The following is a 15,477-nucleotide window of genomic DNA, read 5'->3' on the forward strand; positions in this document are numbered from 1 at the left end:
ACATCATAGCACAGTGTCCAGGCCACCACATCATAACACAGTGTCCAGGCCACCACATCATAGCACAGTGTCCAGACTACCACATCATAGCACAGTGTCCAGACTACCACATCACAGCACAGTGCCCAGACTACCACATCATAGCACAGTGTCCAGACTATCACATCATAACACAGTCTCCAGGCTACCACATCATAGCACAGCGTCCAGGCTACCCCATCATAGCACAGCGTCGAGGCTACCACATCATAGCACAGTGTCCAGGCTACCACATCGTAGCGCAGCGTCCAGGCTACCACATCATAGCACAGCGTCGAGGCTACCACATCATAGCACAGTGTCCAGGCTACCACATCGTAGCGCAGCGTCCAGGCTACCACATCATAGCACAATGTCCAGACTACCACATCATAACACAGTGTCCAGACTACCACATCATAGCACAGTGTCCAGACTACCACATCATAACACAGTGTCCAGACTACCACATCATAACACAGTGTCCAGACTATCACATCATAGCACAGTGTCCAGACTACCACATCATAACACAGTGTCCAGATAGGGGACTACCACATCATAACACAGTGTCCAGGCTACCACATCATAGCACAGTGTCCAGGCTACCACATCACAGCACAGTGTCCAGGCTACCACATCATAACACAGTGTCCAGACTACCACATCATAACACAGTGTCCAGGCTACCACATCATAACACAGTGTCCAGACTACCACATCAACAGTGTCCAGACTACCACATCATAGCACAGTGTCCAGGCTACCACATCATAGCACAGTGTCCAGACTACCACATCATAGCACAGTGTCCAGACTACCACATCATAGCACAAGTGTCCAGACTACCACATCATAGCACAGTGTCCAGACTACCACATCATAACACAGTGTCCAGACTACCACATCATAACACAGTGTCCAGGCTACCACATCATAGCACAGTGTCCAGGCTACCACATCAAAACACAGTGTCCAGGCTACCACATCATAGCACAGTGTCCAGACTATCACATCATAGCACAGTGTCCAGACTACCACATCATAACACAGTGTCCAGGCTACCACATCATAACACAGTGTCCAGGCTACCACATCATAGCAGCACAGTGTCCAGGCTACCACATCACAGTGTCCAGGCCACCACATCATAGCACAGCGTCCAGGCTACCACATCATAACACAGTGTCCAGGCTACCACATCATAGCACAGCGTCCAGGCTACCACATCATAGCACAGTGTCCAGGCTACCACATCATAGCACAGTCTCCAGGCTACCACATCATAGCACAGTGTCCAGGCTACCACATCATAGCACAGTGCCCAGGCTACCACATCATAGCACAGCACAGCGTCCAGGCTACCACATCATAGCACAGTGTCCAGGCCACCACATCATAGCACAGTGTCCAGGCTACCACATCATAGCACAGTGGCCAGGCTACCACATCATAGCACAGCGTCCAGGCTACCATCATCACAGTAGCACAGTGTCCAGACTACCACATCATAGCACAGTGTCCAGACTACCACATCATAGCACAGTGTCCAGGCTACCACATCATAGCACAGCGTCCAGGCTACCACATCATAGCACAGTGTCCAGGCTACCACATCATAGCACAGCGTCCAGGCTACCACATCATAGCACAGTGTCCAGGCTACCACATCATAGCACAGTGTCCAGGCTACCACATCATAGCGCAGCATCCAGGCTACCACATCATAGCACAGTGTCCAGACTACCACATCATAGCACAGTGTCCAGGCTACCACATCATAGCACAGTGTCCAGGCTACCACATCATAGCACAGTGTCCAGGCTACCACATCATAGCACAGTGTCCAGGCTACCACATCATAGCACAGTGTCCAGACTACCACATCATAGCACAGTGTCCAGACTATCACATCATAACACAGTGTCCAGACTATCACATCATAACACAGTGTCCAGGCTACCACATCACATCACAGCGTCCAGGCTACCACATAATAACACATTGTCCAGGCTACCACATCATAGCACAGTGTCCAGGCCACCACATCATAGCACAGCGTCCAGTCTACCACATCACAGCACAGTGTCCAGGCTACCACATCATAACACAGTGTCCAAACTACCACATCATAGCACAGTGTCCAGACTACCACATCATAGCACAGTGTCCAGACTACCACATCATAACACAGTGTCCAGGCTACCACATCATAGCACAGCCAGTCCAGGCTACCACATCATAGCACAGTGTCCAGACTACCACATCATAACACAGTGTCCAGCACAGTGTCCAGACTACCACATCATAACACAGCGTCCAGGCTACCACATCATAGCACAGTGTCCAGGCTACCACATCAAAACACAGTGTCCAGGCTACCACATCATAGCTCAGTGTCCAGACTATCACATCATAACACAGTGTCCAGGCCACCACATCATAGCACAGTGTCCAGACTACCACATCATCATAACATCATGACAGTGTCCAGACTACCACATCATAACACAGTGTCCAGGCCACCACATCATAGCACAGCGTCCAGACTATCACATCATAACACAGTGTCCAGGACTACCACATCATAACACAGTGTCCAGGCTACCACATCATAAGACATAGGCTACCACATCATAGCACAGTGTCCAGGCCACCACATCATAGCACAGTCCAGACTACCACATCATAACACAGCGTCAGGCTACCAATCATAACACAGTGTCCAGGCTACCACATCATAGCACAGCGTCCAGGCTACCACATCATAGCACAGTGTCCAGGCCACCACATCATAACACAGTGTCCAGGCCACCACATCATAGCACAGTGTCCAGACTAATACACAGTGTCCAGACTACCACATCACAGCACAGTGCCCAGACTACCACATCATAGCACAGTGTCCAGACTATCACATCATAACACAGTGTCCAGGCTACCACATCATAGCACAGCGTCCAGGCTACCCCATCATAGCACAGCGTCGAGGCTACCACATCATAGCACAGTGTCAGCGCAGCTACCACATCATAGTGTCCAGACCATCATAACACAGGCTACCACATCATAGCACAGTGTCCAGACTATCACATCATAACACAGTGTCCAGACTATCACATCATAACACAGTGTCCAGGCTACCACATCATAGCACAAGTGTCCAGACTACCACATCATAGCACAGTGTCCAGACTATCACATCATAACACAGTGTCCAGGCTACCACATCAAAACACAGCGTCCAGGCTACCACATCACAGCACAGTGCCACATAATAACACAGTGTCCAGACTATCACATCATAACACAGTGTCCAGGCTACCACATAATAGCACACATACCACATCATAGCACAGTGTCCAGGCTACCACATCGTAGCGCAGCGTCCAGGCTACCACATCATAGCACAGTGTCCAGACTACCACATCATAGGGACACAGTGTCCAGATCCACATCATAACACATGTCCAGGCTACCACATCATAGCACAGTGTCCAGACTACCACATCATAACACAGTGTCCAGACTACCACATCATAACACAGCGTCCAGGCTACCACATCATAGCACAGTGTCCAGACTACCACATCATAACACAGCGTCCAGGCCTCCACATCATATACCACATCATAGCTGGTAAGACAAGGGCGCTCTGCCACATGTTATACGCTGGACTATTATGTATATCTGGTAAGACAAGGGGTGGTGGACTATGTATATCTGGTAAGACAAGGGGTGGTGACTATGGGTAAGACAAGGGGCGGTGGACTATGTATATCTGGTAAGACAAGGGGCGGTGGACTATGTATATCTGGTAAGACAAGGGGCGGTGGACTATGTATATCTGATAAGACAAGGGGCGGTGGACTATGTATATCTGGTAAGACAAGGGGCGGTGGACTATGTATATCTGGTAAGACAAGGGGAGGTGGACTATGTATTTTTGTAAATATCAGCTGGTGCACGATATCTAATCTTTTTCCCACCTGAGGTAGGGTCTCATGATAAGCTGTAGACCACACTATCTACCTAGAGAGTTTTCATCTGTGTTTTTCATAGCTGATTCCTGCTTACAAGCTAAAAATTAAAGCAGGAAGCACCAGGGACTCGATCAATAAAAAAGTGGTCACATGAAACAGATGCTACGCCACAGGACTGTTTTGCTATCACAGACTGGAATATGTTCAGGGATTCCTCCGATGGCATTGAGGAGTATACCACAGTCACTGGCTTCATCAATAAGGACATCGATGACGTTGTCGCCACAGTGACCGTACGTACATACCTCAACCATAAGCCATGGATTACAGGCAACATCCACACTGAGATAAAGGCTAGAGCTGCCTCTTTCAAGGAGAGGAACTCCAACCCGGGAAGCTTATAAGAAATCCCGCTATGCCCTCCTGCGAACCATCAAACGGCTCTGATGCTCATCGGATGTGGCAGGGCTTGCAAACCATTACAGACTACAAAGGGTAGCACAGCCGAGAACCTACCAGACGAGCTAAACTACTTCTATGCTCCCTTATAGGCAAATAACACTGAAACATACATGAGAGCTGTTCCAGAAGACTGTGTGATCAAAGTAAGACTTTTAAACAGGTCAACATTCACAAGGCCGCAGGGCAGATGGATGACCGGGACATGTACTGCTAGCATGTGCTGACCAACTGGCAAGTGTCTTCACTGACATTTTCAACCTCTCCCTGTCCGAGTCTGTAATACCAACATGTTTCGAGCAGACCACCATAGTCCCTGTGCCCAAGAAACCTTAGGTAACCTGCCTAAATGACTACCGACCCGTAGCACTCACATCTGTAGCCATGAAGTGCTTTGAAAGACTGGTCATGGATCACATCAACACCATTATCCCAGAAACCCTTGATGCAATCTCAATTGCACTCCACACTGCCATTTCCCATCTGGACAAAAGGAACACCTATGTGAGAATGTTATTCATTGACTACAGCTCAGCGTTCAACACCATAGTGCCCACAAAGCTCATCACTAAGCTAACGACCCTGGGACTAAACACCTCCCTCTGCAACTGGATTCTGGACTTCCAGGTGGTAAGGGTGGGTACCAACACATTCTCCACGCTGATCCTCAACACTGGAGCCCATCAGGGGTGTGTGCTCAGTCCCCTCCTGTACTCCCTGTTAACTCATGACTGCAAGGCCAGGCACGACTCCAACACCATCATTAAGTTTGCTGACGACACAACAGTGGTAGGCCTGATCACCGACAATGATGAGACAGCCTATAGGGAGGGGGTCAGAGACCTGGCAGTTTGGTACCAGTACAACAACCTCTTCCTCAACGTGATCAAGACAAAGGCGATGATTATGGACTACAGGAAATGGAGGACAGAGCACTCCCCCATTCCAATTGGCGGGGCTGAAGTGGAGCAGGTTGAGAGCTTCAAGGTCCTTGGTGTCCACATCACCAACAAACTAGAATGGTCCAAGCACACCAAGACAGTCGTGAAGAGGGAACGACAAAACCTATTCCCCCCCAGGAGACTGAAAAGATTTGGCATGGGTCCTCAGATCCTCAAAAGGTTTTACAGCTGCACCATCGAGAGCATTCTGACTGGTTGCATCACTGCGTGGTACGGCAAGTGCTCGGCCTCCGACCGCAAGGCACTACAGAGGGTGGTGCGTACGGCCCAGTACATCACTGGGGCAAAGCTTCCTGCCATCCACAACCTCTATACCAGGCAGTGTCAGAAGGCCCTAGAAATTGTCAAAGACTCCAGCCACTCTAGTCATAGACTGTTCTCTCTGCTACCGCACGGCAAGCAGTACCGGAGCGCCAAGTCTAGGTCCAAGAGGCTTCTAAACAGATTCTACCCCCAAGCCATAAGACTCCTGAACAGCTAATCAAATGGCTACCCAGACTATTTGCATTACCCCCCCCCGCTTTTTACACACCGCTGCTACTGTTTGTAGTGATCTACACCACAGATTGGTGTTCAATCCTACTGGCCTCCTCTGTGTGGGGAGTAGTGATCTACACCACAGATTGGTGTTCCATCCTACTGGCCTCCTCTGAGGTAATCACACAGCTCTGGGTATCTCTCACCAGCTGTCACAGTTCCCGTCAGCTCTGATTGAGATCAATTACATGATCATGGCAACGCTGTGCCTTGTTGTGTTGTGCCCACAGAGCGTTGTCACTCAGAGGCCTGAAATATCCTTTTTGTTTGTGTTTGTTAGAGAGGGGAACTGAAGAGGAATAGAAGGCACTCTGGTGTTTTGTAATCGCATCTTTCATTCTTTCCTAAAACCTTCAACTGGTTTAGAACGGCCCTTTAGTGATATCAAATTAATTTCCAACCTCTTATATCAAACAGCACTAATGAAATCTATTTGATCCGTCTTTCTGTCGTGTTCTCTCTTCCCCCTCTTTCTCCATTTCTCTCTCTCTCTCTCTCTCTCTCACGCTCGCTCTCCCTCTCTCTCTCTCTCTCTCTCTCTTGCACTTTCTCTCTCTCTCCCTCTCTCTCTCTCTCTCTCTCTCTCTCTCTCCTCTCTCTCTCTCTCTCCCTCTCTCTCTCTCTCTCTCTCTCTCTCTCTCCATCTCTCTCTCTCTCTCTCCTGTTCTCTCTCTCTCTCCCTCTCTCTCTCTCTCTCTCTCACTCTCTCTCATGTTCGCTCTCCCTCTCTATCCCTCAGTGGTTTAAAGCAGGGACAGAATATGCAGCCAGTCGAAGGGGTTGTCTCTGGGATTCTGGGGCCTTGTCTATGGCTTAACAGATGGTTTCCCAGAAGCCACTGTGGGAGGGCGGGGAGGCAGGGCAAGGTTATGAGCAGGGTAGCAGGGAGGTAGTTATTCTCTCAAACTGTGATTGGCTGATCTCTACTGTGTATGTGACCAATAGTAACCTGGTGGCTGAAGGATGAAGTAGGTGACAGGTGTGAACCTCGCCGCCCGCTACCCATGGTGCATTGCGGGGCAGAACTCCTCTGGTGGTCACACATGGAGGTTACAGCAGCTTAGAGGTGAAGTGGTATATTGGCTAGGTCTGTCTCTCAGGGCTCAGATTACGTTCTGGCAGTCAAAAGATCCAAAAATGCTCGGGACATGATCTCTAGCCAAAGGGTAAAGGATGAGGATTTGGCTTCAATAGTGAATGTGAATTTATTTAGAATTTCCCTTGAAGGGGAAAGACTGGAGGAGGCTGCTGGGGGAGGTATAGGATGCTGAGCTCATTGTAATGGCTGGAATGGAATAAATCAAACGCTGGCAAACATGTGGTTTCCATATGTTATTTTTTTTCTCCCTAAATTCGTGATATCCAATTGGTAGTCGCAATATTGTCTCATCGCTGCAACTCACCAACGGGCTCGGGAGAGCAGAAGGTGGAGTCATGCGTCCTCCTCGGGAGAGCAGAAGGTGGAGTCATGCGTCCTCCTCGGGAGAGCAGAAGGTCGAGTCATGCGTCCTCCTCGGGAGAGCAGAAGGTGGAGTCATGCGTCCTCCTCGGGAGAGCAGAAGGTCGAGTCATGCGTCCTCCTCGGGAGAGCAGAAGGTCGAGTCATGCGTCCCCTCCGGGAGAGCAGAAGGTCGAGTCATGCGTCCTCCGGGAGAGCAGAAGGTCGAGGAGAGAGCAGAAGGTCGAGTCATCGTCCTCCCGGGAGAGCAGAAGGTCGAGTCATGCGTCCTCCTCGGGAGAGCAGAAGGTCGAGTCCTCCTCCTCGGGAGAGCAGAAGGTCGAGTCATGCGTCCTCCTCGGGAGAGCAGAAGGTCGAGTCATGCGTCCTCCTCGGGAGAGCAGAAGGTCGAGTCATGCGCCCTCCTCGGGAGAGCAGAAGGTCGAGTCATGCGTCCTCCTCGGGAGAGCAGAAGGTCGAGTCATGCGTCCTCCTCGGGAGAGCAGAAGGTCGAGTCAGGCGTCCTCCCCGGGAGAGCAGAAGGTCGAGTCATGCGTCCTCCTCGGGAGAGCAGAAGGTCAAGTCATGCGTCCCTCCTCGGGAGAGCAGAAGGTCGAAGTCATGCGTCCTCCTCGGGAGAGCAGAAGGTCGAGTTGTCCTCCTCGGGAGAGCAGAAGGTCGAGTCATGCGTCCTCCTCGGGAGAGCAGAAGGTCGAGTCATGCGTCCTCCTCGGGAGAGCAGAAGGTCGTATGCGTCCTCCTCGGGAGAGCAGAAGGTCGAGTCATGCGTCCTCCTCGGGAGAGCAGAAGGTCGAGTCAAGGAGAGGCGAAGGTCGATCATGCGTTCTCCGAAACCCGCCAAGCTGCTTCTTTAACACCCGTCCACTTAACCCCGGAAGCCAAATCAAATCAAAGTTTATTTGTCACGAGCGCCGAATAGTGAAATGATTACTTTCAAGCCCCAAAACAATTTTTAAGTAAAACAATAGGTATTATGTAAACAATAGATAAGTAAAGACATTTTAAAACACTGTAAAATGACAGTGAAAATAACAGTAGCGAGGCTATATACAGGTGGTACCGGTACAGAGTGAATGTACGGGGGCACAGGTTAATCGGGCTAATTGAGGTACTATGTACGTGTAGGCATAGTTAAAGTGACTATGCTAAGATGATAAACAGAGAGTAGCAGCAACGTAAAATAGAGATTGGTTTGGGGGAAGCAGGACACAATGCAAATAGTCCGGGTAGCCATTTGATTACCTGTTCAGGAGTCTTATGGCTTGTTGATAAAAGCTGTTGAGAAGCCTTTGGTCCTAGACTTGGCGCTCCGGTACCGCTGCCATGCGGTAGCAGAGTGACCAGTCTATGAATGGGGTGGCTGGGGTCTTTGACAATTTTTAGGGCCTGGATGACAGGCAGCTTAGCCACAGTGATGTAAGTGGCCTTATGCACAACCCTCTGTAGTGCCTTGCAGTCGGAAGCCGAGCAGTTGCCATACCAGGCAATGATGCAACCTGTCAGGATGCTCTCGATGTTGCAGCTGTAGAACCTTGTCTGGATGTCCTTTGGGTGGTGGGCTATTCTTAATACACACAGGAAACTGTTGAGCATGAAAAACCCTGTAGTGTTGCAGTTCTTGACACACTCAAACTGGTGCGCCTTCCACCTACTACCATATCCCGTTCAAAGGCACTTAAATCAATTGTCTCAATGCTTAAAAATCCTTCTTTAACCTGTCTCCTCCTCTTCATCTACACTGATTGAGGTGGATTTAATATGCGACATCAATAAGGGAACATCTTTCACCCGAATTCACCTGGTCAGTCTATGCCATATGGAAAGAGCAGGTGGTCTTTAATGTTTTGTACACTCAAGAGTATATATAAAACAAATGGTCTTTTCTCTCCCAGGTGTCTCCAGAATATGCCCTCAGGACGGCAGCGCTATGACCTTGAACCTGAACTCGTCCAGCTCTTCCCCTCTGTAGACCCCAGTATGTACCTGAACAACAGCTCCCCAGGGTTGAGGGTCTACGCCGACAACGCCATCCTGGGCCTGGGCCTTGTGCTGGACAACGACTCCATTACCAGGGACCTCACCAACCTGACCAGGTATAGGTTAGAGGGTTAGAAACCGAATCCCAGAGTTAACTCTCTGAAGGAAATTTGCAGGGAGTGAGCCGGATTCATTACGATACGGTATTCATTACCCTAGATACCGTATCCTGCCTGTTGTGCCCTTGAGCAAGGGACTTAACCCCTAAACTGCTCTCGGGGTGTTGCACTGTGGCTGAGCCATTCCTACAACCTCTCCGTCTGTTTGTTTGGATGAGGGTTTTGATGAAGGAAATACATTTCAGTTTCAGTGTTACAATGTAATCATCTTGTTCTTCTTCGACCAGCCTGTCCAACGCCTCCTCCTTGACCCCACGGTGACCTATGACCCTCTGGGAGGTCACACCATATGGCAGGTCATCCTGATCGTGTTCCTCACCGGGTCTCTGTCTCTGGTCACCGTCGTAGGAAACATCCTGGTGCTCATCTCCTTCAAGGTAGATTGTAGGCCGAGACGTTACATTGTGTTATGACTTTCTGTAACTGTTTAAGAAGGCTTGTCCGAAATAGGGCTCACGCCCCCTGCGGGCCATTCTATCTCCTGTCTCTGTATCGCGAGGTAGCTTGATGGCACGTGTATCGCAGGCCGTAATTATTGCAAGGGGGCGTCCGTGCCTCAAATCTCTTACTGAAATGATCCACAACATTGACAACAAAGACATATTCAACATAATAAAACCACAGGACACTTCATGCTGAATCCCTCATATTTAACAGCAACTTGATGGTTTATATTTAGAATAATGTTTTACAGCTTTGTCATTCTATGTTTATTTTCAAATCATATATGTTGCATGTGATAAGGCCACACAGATGACCAGGGATATTTATACACGGAGGGAAGGGGAGCGTTCGACATCAGACGTCTTGTTAATTGATGTTTTACTGTGGAGTGACACTTTAATGAAACGTTTCTCTTCTCTCTTCCAGGTGAACAAGCAGCTGAAGACGGTGAATAACTACTATCTCCTCAGTCTGGCCTTTGCTGACCTCATCATCGGTATTTTAACTGTACTTGCTGTTTTCATACGTGCATAGATGATGTAATGTATCTCAGCTGATACTGATAATATATTGTACTATGATTTCCTACAGTGTCTCACAAATGTGTAATATGTATTAGTCAGTTACTGTAATATCTAATGTGTAATATGTATTAGTCGATTACTGTAATATCAAATGTGTAATATGTATTAGTCAATTACTGTAATATCTAATGTGTAATATGTATTAGTCAATTACTGTAATATCAAATGTTTAATATGTATTAGTCAGTTACTGTAATATCAAATGTGTAATATGTATTAGTCAATTACTGTAATATCAAATGTGTAATATGTATTAGTCAAATTACTGTAATATCAAATGTGTAATATTTATAGTCAATTCCTGTAATATCATGAGTAGTATATATAGTCAATTACTGTAATTTCAAATGTGTAATATTTATAGTCAATTACTGTAATATCAGAGTGAAACTAAAATACAGTGTTCTAATTCTAGGGACTCTTTCCATGAACCTCTACACTACCTACATTATCATGGACCAATGGGCTTTAGGGAACTGGGCGTGTGACCTGTGGTTGGCTATCGACTATGTGGCGAGCAACGCCGCCGTCATGAACCTTCTGGTGATCAGCTTCGACCGCTACTTCTCCATAACTCGACCTCTGACTTACCGGGCCAAGAGGACCACCAAGAGCTCTGACTATGATCAGCATGGCCTGGTCCGTGTCCTTCATCCTGTGGGCCCCGGCTATACTCTTCTGGCAGTACATCGTAGGGAGCGCACTGTGCCTCCTGGAGAATGCTTTATTCAGTTTCTCTCAGAGCCTATTATCACATTCTGCACAGCCATCGCGCCTTCTACCTACCGGTTACCATCATGACGGTTCTCTACTGGAGGATCTACAGAGAGACAGAGAACAGGCAGAAGGACCTGGCGGGGTTGAGGGGGTCTGGGGCAGGGAACAAGGCGGGCCAGGGGGGTAGCCAGAAGGATGAGGAGAAGAAGGAGGAGGCCCAGGAAGAGGAGGCTCCCATGATGCCCAAAACAGGAAGCTCCAGGAGCTGCAGCAGTTACGAGCTTAACCAGGCCGGTCAGAAAGACTCTGGAGCCAAGAAGACCAGAGGGCGCTTCCGGTTCTGGCCGTTGAGTAGGTGGTCCAAGAAGAAGACAATCACAGTGGGAGGAGAGCCGGAACACAGCAGCTCCGATAGCTGGAACAACAACGATGGGGGCGGGGCCTCCATGGACCAATCAGACTCTGAGGACGAGGAGGGGCGACGGAGTCAAGCCGAGCATCTATTCCATCGTGGTCAACCTGCCGGGGATAAACTCCGCCCCTGGTAACAACCCTAACAACGACCCCCAGCTGACATCTCCAGAGGACCAGGATGCTACGAAGGACCCTCTCCGGCCACAAGGGGGCGATAATAAGGACAAGAAGACATCCTTTAATACTAGAAGGGAGAAAGACAAGGAAGACAACAGCTACCACCAACGCTCCTTCTCTAAAACCCCTGTCACTTCCTCGTCTTCCATCCAGACCTCCACCAAGAGCCACCAAACAGGCGATGTGTCGTCCACCTCCAAGTCCCCTCCTCGGCCCCCATCTCCTTGAAGGATGCAGCCATGGCCAAGAGCTTGGCCTCCAAAGCCAAGACCCAGATCACCAAGCGTAAGAAGCAGAGTGTAGTCAAGGAGAAGAAAGAGAAGAAAGCCGCCCAGACTCTCAGTGCCATCCTGTTGGCTTTCATCATAACCTGGACTCCCTATAACATTATGGTGTTGGTCAACACCTTCTGTACTGGCTGCATCCCTGGGGCTCTGGGCTCTGGGCTATTGGCTGTGTTACGTCAACAGCACCATCAACCCCATGTGTTACGCCATGTGCAACCTCACCTTCAGGAACACCTTCAAGATGATTCTGCTCTGCCGTTGGCAGGACATCAACAAACGCAACAAGCCTCAGTTCCAGCAGAGGCAGACGGTCGCCTTCCGCAAGAAGGAGCCCTTGCAGGTGTAATCTACTGGGGCCCTGGGTCAGCTGTGGCAGGCTCTGTCGGGCCTCTCTGGGATGATTTATATCAACAGGACAGTTGGCCAGGGAGATGGACTGTACTTACGAGCCTTCTCAACGATGAAGAGATCACATAATAATATTATAATACAAAAGAAAAATAGTAACACGACAAATAAAATACACAATTATTTTCAATTAACTCTGCATCTCTTTCAACTATTTACTTTTCCCCCCACAACTGACACCAGTTTGGCGCCAAAACATTGACAACAAAGACATATTCAACATAATAAAACCACAGGACACTTCATGCTGAATCCCTCATATTTAACAGCAACTTGATGGTTTATATTTAGAATAATGTTTTACAGCTTTGTCATTCTATGTTTATTTTCAAATCATATATGTTGCATGTGATAAGGCCACACAGATGACCAGGGATATTTATACACGGAGGGAAGGGGAGATTTGATTATATTAGATTTGATGTTTAGGGCACCCAACCCAATGGAAAATGTGGGACATATAAAAGGGCTGTCAGATGTATATGACAATATCTGTTGGTGTTTCCAAGCCTGGTTTTAACTGAACTGTTGCTATACAGTTACAGACCTTCAACAATCACACAGAACACGGTTACAGACCTTCAACAATCACACAGAACACGGTTACAGACCTTCAACAATACTACAGAACACGGTTACAGACCTTCAACAATCACACAGAACACGGTTACAGACCTTCAACAATCCTACAGAACACGGTTACAGACCTTCAACAATCCTACAGAACACGGTTACAGACCTTCAACAATCACACAGAACACGGTTACAGACCTTCAACAATCACACAGAACACGGTTACCTTTCCAGTTGGCAGATAGATACAATTAGGTGAATCAGTGGACATGTAAAGTTGCAGTACTTTGTAAAGTTGCAGTACTTTGTAAAGTTGCAGTACTTTGTAAAGCTGCAGTACTTTGTAAAATTGCAGTACTTTGTAAAGTTGCAGTACTTTGTAAAGCTGCAGTACTTTGTACAGTTGCAGTACTTTGTAAAGGTGCAGTACTTTGTAAAGTTACAGTACTTTGTAAAGGTGCAGTACTTTGTAAAGGTTCAGTACTTTGTAAAGGTGCAATACTTTGTAAAGCTGCAGTACTTGCAAAGGTGCACTACTTCCATGTAAAGATGCAGTACTTTGTTAAGCTGCAGTACTTTCATGTAAAACTGCAGTACTTTCATGTACATCTGCAGTACTTTCATGTACATCTGCAGTACTTTCATGTACATTTGCAGTACTTTCATGTACATTTGCAGTACTTTCATGTAAATCTGCAGTACTTTCATGTACATCTGCAGTACTTTCATGTACATCTGCAGTACTTTCATGTAAATCTGCAGTACTTTCATGTACATCTGCAGTACTTTCATGTAAAACTGCAGTACTTTCATGTACATCTGCAGTACTTTCCAAGTGTCTGTGAGTGGCGTGCTACTCTACTCTTTGATTCCACCCAATGAGTTCTGGTGAGTAGTGAAGTACTTCCTGAGCCAGTAACCTTTTCATCCCATGTTATGTCACGTGTTTGGCTAATATTCTGTGTGGTCGATGGTGATGATTTAACAACGTGTCGTGACCATTGTGGTGGTTGTAATCGTTGCTCAAAGTGAGACAGTGTTGTTTAAAAGGGGTTGCAAAAAAACAGGAAACTTTCTAAGAATTCTCAGGTTTTTCCTCCAAAAAAACCAAATCCTGGTAGGAAGAGTCCTGGAAACAGGAAGGAATGCTGGAATCCTCCAGTTGGGATTTGTGGAAAACCTGGGAATTATGGGGAAAGGTGCTGTAATTGTGCATCTCTTGTTGTGAAGCACAGGGCTGGTGTACAAGCTGCTTCTATGATCTAAAATAACTGTGATTATGAGCTGATATTTACATAGTGACTGTGTGGATTCTTTAAATTGATGTTTATGTAGAGTATGATGCAGTTCTATGTTTATATAAAATGCTTGTTATATATTTTCTATAAAATAATGTGTCCCCGGTCCAAGATAAATTGCAATAAAGTAAAATGTATGTAATTAAATACGTTTTACCATTGAGACATATTGACCCCCCAAAAAAAACGATGATGAGTTTTTCCATACAAGTCATATACCATAAATACTGTGTCTATGACGATCATGGTTACTAGCTATGAAAACAAGTCGATCTGAGGTGAGATGTGTTGTCTGTGGTTGTCTTTGGTAAGAAGGAGCTCACTGAGTATCAACTCAAATGTTATTGTGCTCGAGTTCCTCTTATAGAATAGTATAAAGTATTTCAGATTTACACAAACAGTACCAGCACTCAAATGAATATTTCAGACACCTATTTCAGTCCACGTCAAGCACTGAGGTGTTTTTCCTTCTGCGTGTTTCCAGGTGGAGAATGTCAGTCATCCAACAGCACCACCTGGTGGTATAAATGTAGTATGACGTAGTGCTGAACGGTTGGTTGGCTCAAACTCAGCATGTCCAGATGTCTATCTGTGTATCGGCTGGGTATTGTACCCTAAGAGGTACCTTATTATTTTAGGGAGTAACTGATGTCACCCTTAAATTAGCTTGAAATCCAGACCTGTTTTGTTATCATTCCACACCCTGTACCCGCGTCTATATATCTGGCATGACACAGAGTGTGAAGGAGTGGAATGATAAGACTCGCACAGACCGGTATCCGGGCAACCAACAGACCGGGTATCCGGGCAACCAACAGACCGGTATCCAGGCAACCACTTAATAACATGGTGCAGTTTTTTGTCTCTTCGCTGATGTGGTGCCGGATGTTTCGGGAGGACCGTTTTGTTGACATGATGACCTTCATGGATTTCACTAGTTGACCAGGACACACGATGAGTTGACCAGGACACACAATGAGTTGACCAGGACACACAATGAG

At 47.4% G+C, this 15,477-nt stretch overlaps 1 pseudogene; it reads left to right on the plus strand.

Annotated features, from left to right (window-relative positions):
- The first annotated feature begins 5,558 nt into the window (after positions 1 to 5,558).
- Positions 5,559 to 12,545, plus strand: LOC135535872 (muscarinic acetylcholine receptor M3-like; annotated as a pseudogene).
- The last annotated feature ends 2,932 nt before the right edge of the window (positions 12,546 to 15,477 follow it).

Source organism: Oncorhynchus masou, unplaced genomic scaffold (genome assembly GCF_036934945.1).
Source record: "Oncorhynchus masou masou isolate Uvic2021 unplaced genomic scaffold, UVic_Omas_1.1 unplaced_scaffold_5233, whole genome shotgun sequence".
NCBI classification, from domain to species: Eukaryota; Metazoa; Chordata; class Actinopteri; order Salmoniformes; family Salmonidae; genus Oncorhynchus; species Oncorhynchus masou.